General features: G+C 42.2%; 1 long non-coding RNA gene across 5 annotated transcripts; it reads right to left on the bottom strand.

The window, feature by feature from the left end:
- Nucleotides 1-17720: 17720 nt before the first annotated feature.
- LOC139622455 (uncharacterized) lies at nt 17721-21563 on the bottom strand. 5 transcript variants are annotated; one of them, XR_011691275.1, is made up of 4 exons: nt 21285-21563; nt 19563-20869; nt 19127-19249; nt 17721-19016 (listed from the first exon to the last, which is right to left on the bottom strand). It is a non-coding gene; the product is annotated as an uncharacterized lncRNA (long non-coding RNA). The 5 variants fall into 5 exon arrangements; XR_011691277.1 differs by having other exon boundaries at nt 19563-20040; nt 20298-21561; XR_011691276.1 differs by having other exon boundaries at nt 19563-20040; nt 20729-21555.
- Nucleotides 21564-21876: the final 313 nt, after the last annotated feature.

A 21876-nucleotide genomic window follows, 5' to 3' on the forward strand; every position in this document is an offset into this window, starting at 1 on the left:
GCCAAGCCTCTGAATGAGGCACCCTGATTGGCTGTGACAGCACCCACTGCAGCCAATGGGAGTGTCCAATTCATTGATGGGACACAGACAAACCAAACGACACGTCTCTACCTTAAACCGTGACGGAGTAATGATGCTCTAAAATAGTGTTGCCACCTTCTATGTGAAAATCCCAACCCCTGATAGCCAACACACACTCTGTCATGTTCTTATAATGTGCTGATTTACAATCAGTATTAGAGAGGAAAGTCAAGGAGGGAGAAAAAGTGGATGTCTAGTTTGGTTTTACATTACAGGACTATCAGTCCCTGTCCTGTATTGATTCAGTATGGGATGCAGCAGCATTTTTCAAATATAGGGCGGGTGACAACCCTTCTCTAAAAACCACTAATATTTGGGAATGTATATGCTCCCGTGGGCTTCAGAGGGTTGAATATTACACAACTATTATTATACAAGTTGAAAATCCTAAAACCTCTCCCCAAGGAAACCTGAGCAACGAACGAGCACTGCACCACTTTGTTAGTTACACTGATGCCATCACTTCACTTCACATCACATCGTAAGAAGCATTCATTTGGAAGCAAAACAGCTAAACAATGCATCACTGTAAACACTGTCAAGTGTGTGAGCATTTAGTCTGCAGTCCTGTCCCTTAAAATGAGCTGGGGGAGGGCCAGCTTCCGCCACCTTCCTCCTTCCTCCTCCTCCTCTTCCCCCTCCTCCCCCTCCTCCCCCTCCCTCTCCCTCTCCCTTTCTTTCTTTATGTGAAATGCCTTGAGCATCCATGCTGCTGAACTGTCTCTAATCGATTTGTCTGTGAAGGCGAAGCGTCACACTCAGAGCACCACAATGCAATTCTCTCTCTCTTAGTGACATTGTGCCCCCACCCCGAACACCTACGGGAGCCCGGGTGACGCTGAGAGACTCTTCTGCTGGGATAAAGAATGGGAAGATACTTCAATCCACCCATGACAACAACAACGTAGCGCGATTTACTGACACGAGTTTTATTCCATTTACCCCAGACAGAGCTGCTCGCACTGTTTGTTATTTTAGCCAATCGGTAACATCCACATTTACTCCCCTCTTAAACCAGTGCGTCCTCTGGCTTTGATGTGTGTGTCTGTGGGTGTTAAGGTTCAATGGGTAATTACAATACCCCTGTACCAGCTCTTTAGCAAAGTGTTACCTCAACACACTGGTGCTAATCTTTGTTGGTACCACGCTGAGTTACACAAAGCCAACGCTGACCTGCTGTGTACAGCCTGACCTCGCATCTGTACGCTTCTGTTTGTGGCCACCTGCCGTGCGTGCGTGTCTGTGGGTGGCTGAAGGTGTGTGGGTGTTTGTGTGGAAATGTGCTTGTGTGCCTCCGTGCACACACCTGATGGGCAGTGTCTCCTGTTTCACAGCAAGGTCACAGATGGACAGATGGAACAGACACACACACATACACTATACACACACATACATATAACAGTTATGATATAATTATGTTTGTATATATATATATATATATATATATATACAATAAATTAAAAATCTGTCTGTCTCCTCCTGTGACACACACTCACACACACACACATCCACACAGCTTTTCAGCCATTTCCCATTTACTCCATTCATGGAGCAGTTCAGCTGGGCTCAAATGGATACGTGGGTAACTGGCGGAGCAGCTGATCAAAGCCCAACCACAGCTTGGTGTGTGGAGCTCATGGCAAAATGAGGATCTGCACACTGAGAGTGAAAACTGTGTAGCTGGTGTTCATGGAGCAAATCCACAGGTCACATGACTGTGTTTGCAATGCAACACAACACTTCTCTCTTTAAAATACTAATTGATTTTTCACATTTTTGAATGTTGCCAGTCTCTTCCCTGCCAGATCTGACTGCTGCACATATAATCACACACACAACATTTCGCAATTTAACATTTCACACCATTAAATTCCACTTTGCAAACTTAAAAGCTGCTTCTATTTTTTGAAAGTTCAGTTGCAGACGTCTAACATCCATTTTCTGTTTGTAAGCAACGTTCTCTCTTTTGCATTTTCTTCTCCACAATAGTTCTTTCAAACAAGAACAAAAGCCTCACAAAGCTTCAAACAAAGTGTCTGTCAGACTAACAGCGTCTGAACCGCTCCCTGAACTTTCCCGATGTTAGAGCAGGGGCTGTTGCCAATTTTTGTAACTTTAAGAAAAAAAAAGAGAAACTCATTCCCATTGTTGCACAATGATTGACCATGTACAGAGGTCTCTCAAGTCGTCTTTTTTATTCTTTACACTTCAACTTCTATGACTTCTTGAGTGCACAGCTTAGTCCAACTCCAAGAATGCCTTTGAGAGGAGACTTCGTGAAAGTGCGCACCTCTAAACCATTAATGACCTTAGAAGACAGCAAAAACAGAATTATTTCAGTGTGACATTCTGAGCATATTCCGCAAAACATTTATTGCATGAAAACATCTTTTTAGATGTTAATTTAAATATAAATGTAAATTATGTCAATTTATGTTAGATGTAAATTTAAGCTTCCACAACACAAAATTATGGTTATTTTCTAAAACCCTTGTTTCCTGCTCTCTCTTTAAGGACTCATTTTTCATGAGTGAGTCACGTGATCCGGCCTCAGTTTTTTTCCTTTACTTATAGGTACTGTTAAGTGCAGGTGTTGGGTACAGTAGCGCAAAGGACTGGGTCAGGATCTGCAAACTCTTTTTTAAGGCTTGTTTTAACCTACTTAGGTGCAAGATACATGTGGTGCTCCGCAGGCAATACCTACAGGCCTGACCATCAGAGGAATGCACTTGAGTAAAGAAGAGAAAGTTCACCCACTTTACTGAAACTTTTTCTGATTCTTTTTATTTGCATTGTGGACCATTGTTAGCTCGCTCGCAATGCGGCACAATGCATGTGAGAGGTGTGTCTCTGTAATGATGAGGGGATGAAGAAAACGTGAGAGACAGAAGAGAGGGGGTGAGAAACCTGGGCTCTGTGCTACAAAGAAACAGGGGATGAGGTGAATGAAAGAAAAAGGAAGAGAAAGAGAGAGGCGGTAGAGTGAATAGGAGACACAGAGAGTCTTTAATTGCTTGGAGGGAGCATGACAATTGAGAGGAGAGTAGAGGGAGGAAAATCTCCAGCGGTATTGATCAGTCGGGCTCTTCCATTTCAGTTGCCTCCAACCCCCTCCTGCGTCTCCCCCTTCACCCAATTTGCACCCGTAATTTAGATTGTGTGTGTGTTTGTGGTCATGTGCGCACGCACGTGTGTGTGTGTGTGTGTGTGTGTGTTGAGGTCATTTTGCACAGTGTTTGTCCTTCACTGTGTGCCTACATCTCTTTTGTATTCATTTACTTGTTAATGCGCTTGTCTATCACGTGTCAGTGCAGAAGAACCTCAGGTTTTGCCAGAGATCGTGCGGCAAACAGAGTGGACGCTCACTGAGTTTGTGTGCTTTGTCTGTAATTTTGTCTAGATGATGAACTATATTAAAAGAATATGTGTTTGTAATTGGATGTTTGTGTGTATTTTGTGGTGCAGGAGAATAGAAAGAAGACTTATCTGTTCATGTGTGTGTTATCTGCAGCAGGTGACGGGCATGGTGGTGGTGGTGGCGGCAGTGGGGGGTATCCTTCCTGATCGATCTCCTCTCTCCTTTTGGACTGACCCCGCGCCTCCTCCTGCGCTTCCTCCTGTCCTAATTAGACACACCTCATCATGCGACCAACACACACGCACACCTCCTGTTACCAAAAAAAAAAACAAAAAAACGAAAAGAACATGTGTATGAATGCAAATATCAGAAGCAGAATTTGTGCAGCGTGCATGTGCAAACAGAAAGCATCTGTCCTCAGAGTTGATTATGAAAACTGTACACGCGCAGATTCACACACACACACACACACACACACACATACATTCACTGTCTCGGCTGAGGGGTCACCGTCAAGGCTACAACCTTCCACCTCTGTCTCAGTCCCAGACTGAATCAATTCCTAACCAGACAGCACCCCCACCCAACCCCCCCCCCCCCTCTCCAACCCTACTCACCACCACCCGTCTTTCCCAAAACACAATGACCACATCCCTGCTGGTTCTGCAAACAATAGCGGGGCCTACCAGAACCTTAGAAGACTACGTGCCTGTGTGTTTGAGCGTGTTAGCCTCTATGTGACAGAGACAAAACAGGTGACAGGGAGCATGTCTGTTAGTGAGACAGTTCAACCCAACACACCAGTACAGTATCCTGTTATTGTACTATATGTCATCTATTAAGTTATCCCCTGACAGGGAGCTCTAATTCAATTTTACCCCACTGGTAGTAGGGTCTGAGGAAGGTGATGATTGCCAGTGTACACAGTGTACAAAGCAAGTTATCTGGACCATCACTGACCAGAACATTCATGATTCCCAGAGGATGTCTCACAGTGTTTTTCATGACACCCTGACCTTTTACCTCGTATCACCATTAGGTCACAGTTTCCCCTTGCCAACACTTTTGAGGAAGGGGAAACTCATCAAAGCGACACTTTTGATGAGAATTATGATACAAATTCATATCAAGGAAGAGATCAACAATCTTGCAGCGTGGCGCACAGATGACAACCTACTGCTCAGCGTCAACACAACCAACCTGGAGATCAGTGTCATGTCAGGAAGAAGTTGAGAAGACTCTAATGTTAAATTTTGGTTGGAAATAAAAATCAAGTTGACGCCAAAACCTAATGTTATCTAATTGACATTGTGATCTACTGACATGGGTGGCCAGCACACAGCCCTGTCTACATCAGTGGAGCTGAGGTGGAGCAGGCGAACAGCACAGTGAACCTGTCATGTGATCACACAAAACTCAACTGTTTTTCTGAAGGAAACTTAAGAAGCCTAATTTCTCATGCTGAGTTCTTTTGAAGCGGAGCAATGGAAAGCATCCTAACTGCAAACAGACTGGAAGGAAGGCTCTGCAAGGGGTGATTAAAACTGCCCAGAACATCATCGGTACACATCTACTGAGCATCAGTGACGATCAGTGATGTCCGTGAGACGAGGTGCTCAACAGAGCTGAAAGGACACCAAAAGAGAGACGGCTGAATTCAACCTCCACGCTGGATTACGAAAATAGTTTTATGACTTACTTATTTATTCATTCACTTTTTAAAGTTTTGGGTTTTGTTGTGAGTAACACAAAGGGACCTTCATTATACACTTTTGTGTCGCATAATGATTAAATTCAATCTTGAATCTTGAAAAGAGGATGATCCCTTTCAGTTTTGGACAGTGCACAACCTTTCTTGAGATATAGTAATGTAAGGTTAAGGTTGAAATTTGCTGAGAACATTCATGCTCCCTGGAGGAGGGGGGGGGGGGAATTTACCCTTTTGATGTTAAAGATCTTTTCTCTACTGTCACGTGACCTTCAGCTCAAACCTTTAGATTTTAGAACAATTAACTGGTAAGAGTCAGAGAATAACAACTTCACATTTGAATGAGTTGTTTTTCTTCTGACCTATTTTGTGTGGTGTAATGAACATACAGTCTGCAGGGGCCACTGTCAGGGCTTTAGCGTTGCAGCCCAGTATTCACAGATCCCATATGATTTGGTATTTTTAGCCATGCTGGTGACATGGCTCTGGGGAAGGCAGTGTTGGTTGGTTGATCCACTGTTGTGGTCCAGCCTGAAACATCTGAATAATTATTGTATGGATTGTGATGAAACTGTGTACAGGCATTTGCATATTTAATATTCAAATGTGCTATCAACTCTCTCTGAGGTGGACCACGCAGCAGTGACTGCATCAGCTCGAATGTTTCATAGCATGTATCGTAGTAACTTTGCTTTTAACGTGGAGGTTTTGTGAGCTGAGGATGACAGAGAGTGATTTATTCCAACAGAAAAAAGCCCATTCCACATTGAGCACCTTTCAGCAGCCTCTTTAAAACACTTTGGCCCTGTTAAACCATGCAGCACCTGACTGCCCTGCTCAAACGCCCTGTTTATTTGACTTGGTGCTGAGAGCACTGCTATGTGTGTCTGTGTGTGTGTGTGTGTGTGTGTGTGTGTGTGTGTGTGTGTGTGTGTGTGTGAGACTATGTGTGTGAGACTATGTGTGTGGATGTGTGCATGAACACCTGCTTGTATTGTGTGTGCTTTGATGGGTTTATACATGTGCATTCAAGCTTGTGCAGTCATTCGTGTACGTGTGTGCGTGTGTGTGTGTGTGTTCACAGTGGCGTTAGGTCTTGCTTCCTTCCTTCCTCTTCAAGGGGACCTGGTCCCTCTACCCACCAACGCTTCTCTTCTCTGGGATGGCAGTTTTAGTGTGTATGTGTGTGTGTTTGTGTGTGTGTGTGTGTGTTTGTGTGTTTGACACTTGGCTGAGCAGGTTGGTCCTAAAGGACTGGTCTATCGGTCTAGTTCCTGTTTCTCAGAAACACACACACACCTGGACCATCACGCCAGCCAAGTGCCCCAAATATAACCCACACCATGTGACACACACTGGCTGACCCACTCTTTCTGTCACATCTGTCCTTCCCACCATCTTTTCTTTCCGTTATCTTCTTCTTCTTCTTCTTCTTCTTATTCTTCTACCTTCTTCTTTTCTTTTCTGTCACTTTACCAGATGACCTTTTTCACTCACCCCTTCTCAGTTACTAAATGATGAAGTTACTTTCCTCTCTCACTCACAACCAATAACAAAACAATGAACACACACCCACTCTCCCTCTCCCTCTCTCTCTCTCTCTCTCTCTCTCTCTCTCTTTACCTCTCTCACGCACACACACTCTTGTGTGTGAATTGGGTTTCTGTTGGAGCACAGGGATGGTTTCAATATTGCATCATTGGGATGCCGCGTGGCTGTGTTTGGGGTCAGAGCGCTATCATGTTGCCAATCAGCAAGGCAACTCAGAGCCACTCATCAGCTTTTGATTGCATTTAGAATGGCTAATTAAATAAAATACGACATTATGTAAATGTCTGTGTCTCTGCCATATGGCCCCAGGCGCTGCCCCCCCACCTCCGCCCATCTCCAGCACACCAGGGGCAACAAAGTACGCAGTATACATGTGTGTGTGTCTGTAAATGCGTGTACATTGCGTGCGGTGGTGGTGGGCTGACCAAATATTTCCTAAGTCTCCCATAACCCGCTTATTTAGATGGTGTCTTATAAGTTTACCTTTATTTTCTTTGTCATTTCTTTCTGTTAAACTCTTTCATTCGCAGAAATTTGAAACTAAATATAAGCCCAGTGCATATGTTCAGTGTGACTAACAAGTCTGCAAAACAGGGTTTGGTAAACTGAGGTTTCCTGCCCTGCAGCCACAGATTCACTGGATCAGACTGAGGGGGACTGGAGAGGTTCAGACTTTGTAGCTCCACCAGGGAGGCTCTGTGTATTGTGTGGTTGTAGTTGTTTGCTTGCCCATTGTCCACCACGTCACAATGGAGGTTTGGTGATTTGGGCGAACTGACTCTATAAAAGGCACTACTTGTAAGTTTTGCCATTGCTACATAACTAATGTTAGCATCAACAGCTTTACTCACCAAGAGGTGTCTCCAGCAGTGGAAATCAGCCCTTTTGTTTTGCTTCTGTTTCTATCACTTCTTTTCTTCTACTGAAGTTAGCATGCTAACCAGCTAGCCACAGCATGGTTGGCCCATCTCGTCACTTTCCAATAAGAAAGTCACTGTAGCATCCAGGCTACAGGACATATTAAAACCTCTTGTATTGAAGCTCTTTGTAAGACTTGTAAGTAAACAGCTGTTAACGCTAACGCTGGCAATTACAAAACTTACAAATTGCTCCTTTAACAGATATATCATATTGATCAGTTTGTTTGTTTTTCTAATGAACTACTGCATGAAGAAAATCTAGCAAGTGTCCCATGACTGCACATCAATATGTTTATTTTAATGCAGAGCTGGATACGGATGGAGACTCATAATTGCTAATGGACATCTTTTAATACCAGATTCAAATGGTGCAGCCTTGGCAGTTGTATGCAATCTATGGCCTGAAAATGTAATTGATTTTCCTTATGTTGTTATTTCTCTTGTGATGACCCTGCACCATCTGGAGGGCACAGTTCGCTCAGCTTTTCACTTCTCCACTGCGTGGCTGACACTGTTGCAGGGGAACTCCTTATTTCCTTGCAGAATGTACTCCAACATGACCACAGCCAACAATAAGTGAGATGTGGAGCCATTTTTTTCCCTGGAGCTGTGGCTAACGGAGGTGAAGTGCAGCTAACCCTTTCAGTCAGCACACCACCTTCACTGCTTTACCTTCAAGTTGATCATTTCCCTGATAGTTTGCAGGTTTTCTGCCACTGACTTTGCCTGTGCACATGTGCATATATGTCTGTGCGTGTGTGTATGGGTTTGTGTGTGTGTGTGTGTGTGTGTGTGTGTGTGTGTGTATCCGGGGGGTTGTTGCCTGTACCAGTGATAAGGCATATGGAGCAGGCCCAGTGTTACCAGGCCAGTCACACATACAGATAAGAGCAGATAGCATTCACTGGAAGAACTGCTGCAGGCTTGACACAGCACTGTACACAACACACACCGCACAATAGTGTGTGTGTGTTTTATAGCAGTTGTATTTGTGTGTGTTGGTGTGAACATATAGGCTTATAAAATGTATACATCTGCACTAGTGTCTAGGAGCAATCTTTAGCACATGGGTTTTTGAACGTGACCTCCCACAGAGGATTATGAGGGGTTATTACTGTAAAAAAAAAAAAAAAAGTTTTAAAGAAATGCTTTGTATTTGCTGTTTGCTCTGCTACACTGTGCTACTGATTCAGTATAAGGCAGCCTACAACTGCTGCTTCAGAGGCGACAGTCCATGAATTGCTTTGTTAATGTGTGTAACCTTTTTTTGAAATTCAAATAAACACTGTGATCTGGATGTTCTTTGACACCATCTTGTTGTATTTTCACATTCTTGGACGCATTTTAAGTCCACAGCTGCCCAGTAAAGCCACAACTTCTAATGGTGATGATGGAGCAGTTTGTTTGGAGGGGGTTGGGTTTTAGTGCTTTGCAAGGGCAACGTTTAAGGACTGGAGTATTTATTAACTTTTCTGACTCAGATTCCCGTAGCCATCGCTGGGATTACGGTCCGTCACTGGCCTTGTTTCAGAAAAAAAACTGCTTTTAACTGAGAAATTCTTTCTTTAGAGAAAAACACTGGATTGTGTGAAGAACTGTGCAAGGGGAAAATGTGCTTGATTGGCACAAGAGCTAGAGGTGGGGGATGCACCTAAAAGAGGAGGAATATGTTTTCCAGCAAGTTTTCAAATTTGCATGTTGTGTCTTTGCGGTTGGTTAGGTAGCTGCTAGTGAGCCTACATTAACAATAAGAATCACTTGGGTCGTATTCAGTTGGAGATGACTAGGCTTCCCCCCAAAATAAAACTTGTCCACCAATAAGTTTTAATATAGTGTATCTTGGTCAATCCAGATACAAAAACAGATTTAGAGCTGTCCAGAGAAAACTTAGCACCTCCACTGCTTGTTAACCTCACACCAGACCCACTATCGGCCAGAAAACACATTTACTACAAGGTTGAGCCATTTGTTTGAAAACGCACTGGCTGAGTGGTTTATGAGGAACAGTCTGAGTTCCTCGTGTCATGGATTCCACAAGATGTTGGAGATACTCTATTGAGACTCTTCTCCACGTTGACATGACTGCATCGCATCATTTCTGCAGATCTGTCAGCTGCACATTCAAGCTGCCAGTCTCCTGTTCTTCTACATCCCAAAGGTGTTCTACTGGATCCAGGTCTGGAGGCTGGGGAGGTTCTGAAGTTTACTGAACTCACTGTCAGGTTAATGAAGCTTTGTGACATGGAGAATTATCCTGCTGGAAGTAGCCATTAGAAGATGGTGAACTTACCCACATCATGACACCACCTCCGGCCTGGACTGTTGACATAGGGGAATATGCTGTGAATGCCAAATGCTGAGTCTACCATCTACTGCTACTATTCTGAGTAGAGACTCTAGATACTGTTGGGTGTGAAAATCCAGGAGATCAGCAGTTTGAGAAACACTCAAATCAGCTGTCTGACACCAACAATCAAAGTCATCACATTCTTCCTCATTCTGATGTCTGATGTGAACTTTAACTCAAGCTCCTGACCTGTATTTACATGACTTTATGCACTGCACTGCTGTCAATCTGTGATTGGCTGATTGCGTGAATAAGCAGGCGTACAGGTGTTCCTAATAAAGTGCATGGTGAGTGTACACAGGGGATGTGAGTTTGGAGGCTTTGGAGTTGTTGGAGAGCAGCTTTAACAGAGATGGGCTGAGTGTTGGAAACATGTATTGTACTTGTATCAACTCCTCCTGGATTACTGAATGTGGAAAATAAAAATTTAAGGGATCTAAACTTTCTGATCATAAACCAGATTCCAAAGCAACAGATATATCAGCCTGGAGAGAGGCTTACTTTCTCTCTGGTTTCCTTCTCCCCAACCTCCCCTCTTTCTTTTATATCTTTTTTTCCCTTCCTTTTTCATAACCCAAAGTCTCCCTTTCTCTCTCTCTCTCTCTCTCTCTCCATACACCATAACCAGACCGCAGAAGGAGCTGCTGCAAAGCGAGAGAGGTTGTGGTTGGCACACATATGCCCAGAGGGGCCCAGGCCTGTCAGCTCAGTAGCCCCACATCTGGAGCCTCCCGCTGGGCCAGCAGCCTCCCTCCAGCCCTCCTCTTCCACCACCACCACTGCTCCCCAGAGAGCACTGAGCATACATACCACACACACACACACACACACACACACACACTTGCGCACGCGCTTGCACACACATTGACAGGAAAATGTACATGTACATACATATTTGCACACTTCAACACCTCACTTACATGCACAAACACACACACAGACACACACACAGAAGCATACACAAACCCAAATTCCCACTCAAAACACACACACACACACACACAATTTACAGGCACACATGTTAAACTCTAAAACATTATGCTAATCTACAGCCGGCGGCAGAGAATGGCACTCTGCTCGGCCTCCTGCCAAAGTCGCTCCCATTTTTATAAGATTAACCACGAGGAAGGACAAAGAGACAGACTCACAGAGATGTTAACTGGACAGCAACACCTACTCTCACTCTGAGGCTTCACAACACTTTGAAACATCCACTGATACAAACACAAACGACAACACCATCAGAGAGCGGAGTGAAAAGAGCAGGCCAGACCTGATGTGCTGCAGTAGACAGACAGTATCTGCCTGTAGCAGAGGATAATGAAACAGCAGTATTCAGCTCCAGCTTTGGGTTTGATTGATATGGATTTTTGAAGGCTGTAACCAAATTATACCAATACAATCACTGAAAACCCAGACGGATAATACTGTACTATTCGACTTCATTGTGTCAATCTCATTCTCATTTTTTACCCTTCACAGTTGTTCATAAACCACAGGTCCAGAGTTTGAATACTGGGTAAAGCTTTTGTCATAATCCTCTCAGTTTAAGAGCTCAGAAAGCTGCTCCTGAAGGTTATTGACCAGCATCTTTGAATCTGATGATAGCTATACTCTGTCATTACATGCTATATGTTTAACTGTGACCCATCATCCCAGAATATAAAAGAAAACAATGGAAACATTCACTATTTTCTTCAAAATGTCATTCTTGTTATTGTGGAAAATTCTGTGGAACAAGACAAAACTCTACAGTGAACCTTTAAAAATGCATCATTTCCTATGTGACACATGATATACGACCCAACAGCAGAGCAGTGTCATAATTCAGCACCTCATATTAATCCTGAGCATTTTCATGGCTCCGCGCCGCTACAGGGCCTGAGTCAATATGTTTTTCAGGTTGTCCGTCTGTCCAGCTCATTCTCGTGAACATGACATCTCAAAGGGAACATCCTCAAATCTGGCACAAACATTCACTTGGATTCAAGGACGAACTGATTACATTTTCATGATCAAAGGTCAAAGGTCAAGGTAACAGTGACCTCAGCAAACATCTCAAGACCACCCATACACAAATGTTAAATATATTGAATTTCTATATATAACATTTTACATATACACATGTAAAATAAAATCACATATGTAAAAATTATATATAGGAAAAATATTAGAAATTGGAACAATTCTGATATATTGATGTATGTGTCTAGACCACACAAATATGCATGTTTATATATGTATGCTTATATTGTAGACATATGTTACAAAAATATGTATCCATTCAAAAGCCTGTCAATAGATTGTACACAGCGGGCTCCAAAAGTCTGAGACCACTTTCCCAGAATGAGAAGTAAGACATGTTTAAAATTAATGAGAAATTAAAAAGAAAAACAAATATAAGCATAAAAAATTTTATATGTATGTCATTTTAATAAACTTTCATATGTAAATTAAAAATGTATTCTTAACATATATGGTCGCAGCATGTTATACCATATAAAAATTCATCATGTAGATATTTCTTATGATATATACGTATGCAAATGTTACTATGGGTATTTCATATATATTAGAAATTTATATCTTCATATATTCAGAGGATGTATATATGTGATTATAATATAGGTGACATATATGGCAGAGAGATTGTGACCATATTTCCTGCTGGTTGGCTCAGGCATACAACCACAACCAAGTGGCGGTAATTCTAGTATCTATGTAAAAAGTGTTTTTTAAAAAAGAAAATGGAAGAGCAATTTACAGCTGCAAAAAATCAAAATAAATTGTAGATGGATTCAAGAACAAAAAGTCCAAGAAACATAAAGTATGAAATCTTTGGAAAAACTTTAAGCTTTTCCAACTTTCATGCCTAAAATTTTGCTTATTATCATATAATTCAAATCGAAAAAAACAGCAGCTACGGTAGATTAAGGCAGCACCGCGAAACTGGTGGGCCAAATGCAACAGACATTTAAAGGAACCAAGTGAGTAAGAATTTTGGTATTTGTATGATTAAACAGAAGCTTTTTGGATGTCATGAAATCCCCAGAACTCAGCAAAGAAAATAAAAGCTAAGTGTTAAGAATGATGGCTGAACCTATGAAAAAAAAAAGAGCTATCTTGTAAAACAAATAGAATTTTAGGTCGTGTGACATAAATCACTGACAGAAAAGACTGTGAAGTATTGTCTGTGCAAAGGGGCAACTGTGAATAAGTTTAATATAACATATAATATCATTACATGTCATGTCATGGGGAACAGTGAGGGGTAAAGGAGGCCGTGCTGCAGGTGCTGTAGGCTCTGGTGGTCAAACCTGGCATTGGTTCACAGCCATTCATGAAGAGTGGAGAGAGCCAGCTGAGGGCCAGAGCACGCAAACTCATTGCCAGTCAGTGTGGCATTGTGTGATGATAATAAGGATAACTTCCTCCAGGATAATGGAGCCGAAGCATATTCAGGCCTCTGTGCGCGCTGTCCCCGAGGATGGCCCTGTCTGCTGTGAATATTCTGCATTTAAATGGTCCATTAGAAGCCAAACAAACACAGACAGGCCTCCATACTAATGACCGACGGGGTCCAGGGGTGAGGCAGGGCACCCTCCATGTCTCAGTGTGTGTGTGTGTGTGTGTGTGTGTGTGTCTGGATGCGTGGGAGAGATGCAGATAGTGTGTACAGCAGGGTAATATGGTGTGTTGGAAAGAGACAGGGAGACTTGAAGTGTGTGTGTTGGACTGGGAGGCTGATTGTGTGTGACATGGGTCAGGGGGGTATGGGAGGGGGGTAGGGGTGATGGAGAGTATGGGCTTTTTGGCCAGAGGGGAATCCTCCTCTCAGTCCCACTGGGTGTCCATTTGCATGTCTGTCCAATTTGTGTGTGTGTGCGTTTGTGTGCTTTCACATTAGCCATCTTTTGAATAATATGTCTTTGTTGGCTTGCATACATTTGCGTGTGCATATACAGTATGTGCATATTGCCTGTCATGTGCTCGTGCACGTAGTCACTTGAGTGCGTGTGTGTGTGTGTGTGTGTGTGTGTGTGTGTGTGTGTGACACAGAGAGTTGCAGGGGTTATTCTAATAAGAGGATGCTAGTTGTGGGCCCCAGGCCTGGTCAGCCCTTTGCTCATTATCATTATTAATATTTGAGGAGTAGCCTGTGCAGGGCGGACAGATGCCCTGTTCTCTCAGCACTCAGCTTCTCATGAAATGTGACAGGGCATGTCCTCCCCACCCTCTGCTGTTTATCTGCCATAATATGAGGACTGAGGACTGAGGTGTCTAAGCTAAACTCCTCTGGCGCAGAAGTTTGAATTTAGATTAAAAAATGGTGCTAAGGTGGCCCACATTCGTATGGAGCATGAAGGGACCTCGCTTAATTCATGCACATTCCACCACTGGACTCTTTGTACAGTCTGAATGTATTTGCTACAAGCAGCCAGCTGTACGGACATGAGCTGCAGCTAGCTACGAGTATAATGTTCTGCACAAATTTTTGACTGCGTTTTAAACATTTTCAAAGATTAAACTTTGCCTAAACTTGTGCTGCTTCAGTAAATTTTGCATTCATTAGGTCAAACGCACCTTTAGCCATTAGCAGGGTTAGGTTAACTAGCATTTGTTGGTTCAGTCACAACTGTGTGGCCAGTAATATCATGCAATCATGCAGATGTACTGCCATATTGGTCCAGACTGAAATATTGTATGGGTTGCCATACCATGTTGTTCAGGCATTTTCGGTCTCCAGAGGATGAAGCTGACTAAACCGGGTGATCTCCTTCCTCCAGCACCACTACGAGGTCTAAATCGATGGTTTTGACTGAGAGGAGGGACAACCATGTAATTCAGTACAGATATCTGTGTTCCCCTCGAGATGAAATGTAATCACTTTGGTGCTTTTAATCTTTTTGTTTGTCAATAAACTTTGGTTTATGACAAAACTAATGAGATTCTTATCAGTCTCAGTTGTACTTTGTGTTTTGTGCTAATAAGCAAATGTTAGCACACTACTGTATAAGCTATGATGGTTAAAATGGTAAACATACACACATCACTGTGCAAATACATTTAGATTCTTATCCATCACACAGTATCATCAGGGAGCGAGTGATTGGTTCCAGATTCATTCTGCAGCAGGACAACAAACCAGTCCTGCAAGAGCTGGTCTGACCCCCCAACAGAGCCCAGCATCATGGAATCAATCTGGGATCACATGAAGAGACAGAAGACACTGAGACAGGTTCTGCAAGATGCTTAGAACAACCTCTACCTGCCCAGTTCCTCATGAAACTGATTTGAGGTCAGTTTTTTGTTCATTGCACTTTGCATGAAGTTAATGGATAAATAAAAACTATTCATGGCATAAATTCAGCGTGCTTGTTAAGTACTGGGCTTTTCTGAGACAATAGTTTTGTGTAATTGTGAATGTTGCTGACATTAAAAAAAACAAAACAAAAAAACAATACATTGTTGTGATGATTGTGTATTGAAAAATTACAGTAGCACTCAAACCCATTACTCTGGGCTTGGTCACAAAAATATAAAGTACAACAACAGACCCTAAATACTGATTTTAAAATGGTATCAGCAGATATCTACATAAGGTCACTCAAACTTACATCACATTTTTATTATTTTAATGTTTTATTCTAAATATCTTAGGGATGAAAGAGCCAAAACACTTTTTTCATATTTCAGTAAAGTTGTGAAGTTTAGATCTAACACTTGAATGTGGTTTGGGCCGAAAAGGTGAATCCATGTTGCCTCCATTAGGGAGGAAAGAAGACTCGTCTGCTCTCTCAGCTTTCACTTTTATGAAGCCGTAAAAGAAAAAACAAAGTTTTTTTACATAAAAACTTTGAAAGAGATAATCTTTGGAGGCGTAGGAGTTATTAACAATTCAGAAGCTGATCATGTAATTTTTTTTTTCATTTTTGAATTGTTGGTTATTCCAAATCCATCCATCTGACTAGCATTATTATTATTGCATTATGTATTTTCCATTTCCATTGCTAATCTCAATCCATCCGGGGAGCTGGGTGAGGAAAGAGCTGTATCCACTGTGCTAACCATATTTATAGACCGAGTGAGCGAGACAGACAGACGGAAAGAGACAGGCAGACAGAGAGACACAGAGCAGTTGTTTGTGCTATTAATTGCTAGAAACAAAAGCAGCAGTTCTTCAAACAAGCACTCACTTCTCTCTGATGTATTTGCATATTCATATTCTTCTTTTTTTTTTTTTTTTTTGGTCTCTGTTGTTTACAGGGGGGGCAGTGAATTTGCAAGGGTTATTTGTTTCTTGTGACATTCTGGAAGTTTTTCCTGAATGCCAGAAACCCAAAATAGCCTGGCTGGGGTTGACATGAATGCAAAAACACACAATCACACAAATGTATTTCAGTAGAAGGATGCATGTGCAGAGATTCCAGGATTAATGTAAACGTCTTGGAAGGAAAGGACGATCCTGCCTTTTGTTGTTGGAATTGAGGGGCTCTATGGCTGCAACCTAGCCCTCTTTCACACAGACTGTATACATAATATATAATATATATATACAGTATATGCATATACATACAGGACAGCATTGGAGTCAATGATGCTCAAGTGTGGACAAGACGAGGCTGAAGTCACACACACTGTCCACAGTTCAATCTGATCATCTTCTGATCACTGTGCATGTGTTTGTGTGCTCTATTTGAGTTCAAGAGTTAATTTTTGTTCCTCATTTCACTCTGAGTTGACTCAATTCTATGTTTGCAATTAAACTTCATTAGGCCTATTTACGAGTTCCGTTCTACCTTCTTGTTCATTTACTCACTATCAAAAGTTTACAAGTCTACAATAACACAACCCAAATTGCTTAACGAATTACAAAATAAATTGGATTTGAAACACAATATAATGCAGAATCAAGACGGATAGATATTTTATTAATCCCTTAGGGATCTTAATTTATATTATTGTGTTGAATTATGATGTAAGGTTTCATTGCATGGACCCCCGGAATAGTTTTCTCTCAACTCTCCTTTTAACTGCTGAATCAGAGGTGAACTCATCAAAGAGTTGATTGAAGTTTACTTATGATGATAAAATCAATGGCAGCTTGTAATAGCAACAAGCTGGGGAATCTGCAGTATTACATTACAGATTAGCAGCATTAGCAACCTGAATCAGCTGTGTCTCGAACACACCCCATTCCTCCTGAGAACAAGTGACTTAAATCAGTCACTCAGTGAGCGAATCCCTGCACGTTGCAACCAACTGAACAGACACCGATCCTCCACCTCGCTGACAGGGGTGAGGACCCCGACCTCTCAAATCCTCAAACTATGAAAAGTGACCTATTAACAGTGTTATTAGTGAATATTGTAACAGCTTTCAGCCCTCTCTAAAATCCCCGCCACTCATCGCTGTCACTGCCAGTTTGTGTGAAATGCATTCTGGGATACTGGCTGTACACTTCAGTGTGAACACAGCTTGGTAATGGCATGCTAATTTGTTAATTTACTAGGTAGTATACAGTGTATACTCAATGAATATGTAATAAGCTGTAGGTTAGAGAGCGGTTCCGAACACAGCCACAGAGAAAAGAGTAGAGTGATAGGTGTTGGTTTCACCTTGTGAATCTGTGTGTGTGTGTGTGTGTGTCATCATTGAACATGCAGTCCTGGAGACACCTGTTGTGGCGGGAGGTACCACAGAGTCGGTTTTTCAATTCAATTCAATTCAATTTTATTTGTATAACGCCAAATCATAATATACATTATCTCAAGGCACTTTACAGGGTAAGGTCAAGACCTTACTTTGTTACAGAATAAACCCAACAGTTCCCACAAAGAGCAAGCGCTTGGCGACAGGGGGGAGGAAAAACTCCCTTTTAACAGGAAGAAACCTCCAACAGAACCGGGCTCGGGGTGGGCGGCCGTCTGCCTCGACCGGTTGGGTTTAGGAGAAGATAGAAAGAGGGGGAGGGGGAGGAGAGGGGAGAGAAGAGAGAGAGAGAGAGAGACCAGGAACAGATGTGTCTGTAATGGTGTTATCAATAATAATGACAGATAACAGTGGTTAATAGTAAAGATGAGTAGTGGTGGATCTGGATCCTGCTGCTCCCGGGGCAGAGATACCTGCAGAATGAGGACAGAGAGAGGGAGAGAGAGGAGAAGCAAAAACTACGGGAGAGAAAAAATACAAAGTTAATGGCATGAAGTTATCGAGAGAGAGAGGGGGAGAGAGACAGAAATAGAGAGAGAGCGCCCAGTGAATCATGGAATCCCCCAGCAGTCCAGCTCTATAGCAGCATAACTAAGGGATGGGTCAGGACATACCCGAGCCAGCCCTAACTATAAGCTTTACTAAACAAGACAGTTTGAAGCCTGATCTTAAAGGTAGAGAGGGGGTCTGCCTCCCGAACCCACACTGGGAGCTGGTTCCACAGGAGAGGAGCCTGATAGCTGAAGGCTCTGCCCCCCATTCTGCTCTTACAAACTCTGGGAACCACAAGTTGACCTGCATTTAGAGAGTGAAGTGTCCTATTGGGAAAATAGGGAACTATAAGCTCTCCAAGGTACGATGGTGCCTGACCATGAATGGCTTTGTAGGTGAGGAGGAGGATTTTAAATTCGATTCTAGAGTTTACAGGGAGCCAATGCAGAGAGGCTAACACAGGAGAGATGTGATCTCGTTTCCTAGTTCCTGTCAGTACTCGTGCTACCGCACGAGTACTGACAGGAACAGGAACAAGAACTTTTGAGAGCAGGAGTTTATGTGTCTGTCTAACTGTGGACAGATGTTATCGAAGTCTTTGATGTCAACTTTACCTAAGTTACCTCAGTTTCGTGACTGGACTTTGAACAGTTGTGAGTCTATCACTGTCGCATAATCTGTCCACAGACAGACGGACACCTGTACTGTACCTGTCGCGTGACTTTCCGAAGAAGGGGTATGAGCCCACCAGGAACTGATATAAAATTACGCCCACAGCCCACCAGTCTCCGGGCTTCCCATAGCCCATCCCCATGTACACTTCTGGGGAGATGAAAAGTGGAGTACCTGCAATTTGTGGAATTGGGGAAATACACAAGGAGAGGAAAATGATTAACAAGCCGTACAACGCATACAAGACTAGATAAACATTAGGTTAAAGAATGAATGAAACTAACCTCTCTGTCAGTAAACTCTCTAACAGTCCTCTCAGTGCAGACTTGTTCTGCTGCCATGTTTCCTGTACTGATCTTTGACCAAAATCAGTGACTTTAATGTGGCCTGTGGAGCTGATCAACAAACTGCAAAGGGAGGAAGCAGAGAAAAGTTTCATATTAGTTTAGATACCAACCTGAAACCTGAAGCTAAGATTTAGTAAAATATATCAAAACTGAGAGAATTGTTGAAAATGTATTTTGACTGGTTGATCTGCCACTGGTTGTGTTAGACATTGCATTTGCACATAGCAAGAAAAGACATTATGGCAGACATAGCAACAGTAACTAAGGAGAGTAGAACTTCGTAAACAGTTATTGAGTTGATGCCAGAAACCACAAATAGAAAAACATAAACATGTGGTAAATATTGTCCTAATAGGACAAGTTGAGGACTTACTTGCTGAGTTTAAGGTCTCTGTGCAGGACACCATAACTGTGGATGTACTCCACTGCACAGACCATCTCAGCAATATACAGCTGAGCCATGTCCACTGAAAGACCCCCGAGATGTTGAAGCCAGGCGGCACAATCCCAACCTACAAGGTCAGAGAGAGACATAAGGACAGATAGTGTCAGATGATATGTTTAGTGTGCCAGATCTGTGCGGTCCAGTGATGGTATGTTTAATAGTTAGTGCACTGTCCCTGGTCAGTTAAAGAAACTTATCTCCCACATACTCTAACACCATGCAGAAATCCTGCTCTGTTTCAAACGAGCAAAACATTGCAGCAACGAAGGGGCTGTCCGTGAACGTCAGGATGTCGCGCTCCACCAACAATTGCTGGACTTCTGCTGCGCTGGCCAAGCTCTGCTGCTTGATGTGTTTCATTGCGAAAGCCTGACCAGTCTCTCTGTGCCGTACGAGGTTTACAGTCCTGCACGAAACAGTGGAAACATGAGCAGCTTCTGATACTGAATGTCAGCTCTGATTTAAAAAGAAACAAGTTCTTAACGTAAGCATAAAAAAATAAAAAATCTACAGCAACTTCACATCCTTGTTTCACCTTCTTTTCTACTTTGACCAGACTCTCTGCAATATCCACAGAGTCAGTTTGAAGACAAAGGTCTGTCTTACTAAATTTGTGCCCTTCTTATATTAATGATAACAAATAAAGGGAACTAGGACACTAACCTGTCTGTACCTCCTAAACATAATCAACTCCATTAGACCTGGTTTCATTAGGCCAATATCAATCTGTAATTTGGAAGTTTAAACTGATTGGTTAAATTGAAAAATCGTATCAGTGAATGTGTTTTTTTTTTTTTGTTGTTTTTTTTCTTTGAGGACAAATTACAAATGAAATACAAAGACCCAATTACTTATTACATCAGTTATTTTCACACCTCTGGGTTTTACATGAGTCAACATCATAGTGCTCTGTTAATAGTAAAATGCTAGTTGCATTCAGTCAGAATCTTCTGCTCCGTCTGCTGCTTGTAATTGCTGAACTTTTAAACAATAAAACAACACAACAAAGTGATGTGTGTGTTTCCAGTCAGCCTGGCAGATAAACACATACTTCAAAGAGAAGCTTCTCCAATTTATTTTGCAGCTGACCAGACCTTTGTGGACCACGTCCCCTGCAGTCCCTGGTCGGCTCAGCCTCAGCTGGGTAAATTTCAGAGCACGAGCAGGTCCTGGAGCAGGTCACTGTCGGGCCCTCTGACTGCATTTTGTCTGATTTCCTGAACTGAAGTAGAAAACTGAAAATAATGACGTTAGTTATGATTTATGTTTAGGCAGCATATGAAATGAAAGGTCTGTCAGTAGGGACATAAGAGTTTTGTGATCTGAAGAGGGCTGCAGTAATCAAACATCTTCAAATTTCTTTTCAAATCCAATCATGCAAACATGTTTAAATGGATACCCTGTGACCTACAGTCCTTGTTACATGAAGGATTTATGAGCAGTAAACAATTAAAACACCTGACCTGTCTGCAACACACTATAACACAATATAATGCAGTCATTTATATTCTGACTGCAGAGTTTGGAAATGTTAACAAAGTTTAGCATATTCTAAGGGTTAAACATGAAAGAAAAGTTTTCCTTATGATCGGATATCAACTTAAAAAAATAATAAAAATAAAATGAATAGTTCATAAAACAGATACTTACATGCTGCTTGCTGGATAAATTGTCTTTCTTGTTGTCTAACTGGAAATCCAAGCTGTTAACTAACTAACTAAGTAATTCTGTTTTCAATCCTGAGCACTGTGCCACACACAAAAGGAAAAAAAGTTTGTTTGTCTTCATCAGACGCCACTAAAATGAACTAAGACTCAACAGAAAGCTGTCTGTCGGCTGAGTTTACTCCAACCACAATGAAGAATCAGTCTGCTCTGTGCTATGATGTAAGACTCCAGAAGTTCTACTATTCCATTATGCAAAATTTCATTCTACACTCACACACACACACACACACACACACACACACACACACAAACAAAAACAAAACAGACACAGTCAAGTCTTTGTGAATTCAGAGGACATTACAATGACATCCATTATTTAATAAACTACTTTATCTCACTGTGGTTGACTTTGACTTAAACCATTTACATCTCTATATTCATACTACAAGCAAGGTACAACATAGACAGACACTAAGGCATTCTGCACACACACAAACACACACACACACACACAGGCACACAGGCACTACAAAACACAGGGAAAGTAAGACAGCGAAGTAACAAAACGCAGCAGC

This window comes from Trachinotus anak, unplaced genomic scaffold (assembly GCF_046630095.1).
Source record: "Trachinotus anak isolate AG129_WGS33_773 ecotype Australia unplaced genomic scaffold, CSIRO_AGI_Tana_v1 ptg000007l, whole genome shotgun sequence".
In the NCBI taxonomy this organism is placed as follows: domain Eukaryota; kingdom Metazoa; phylum Chordata; class Actinopteri; order Carangiformes; family Carangidae; genus Trachinotus; species Trachinotus anak.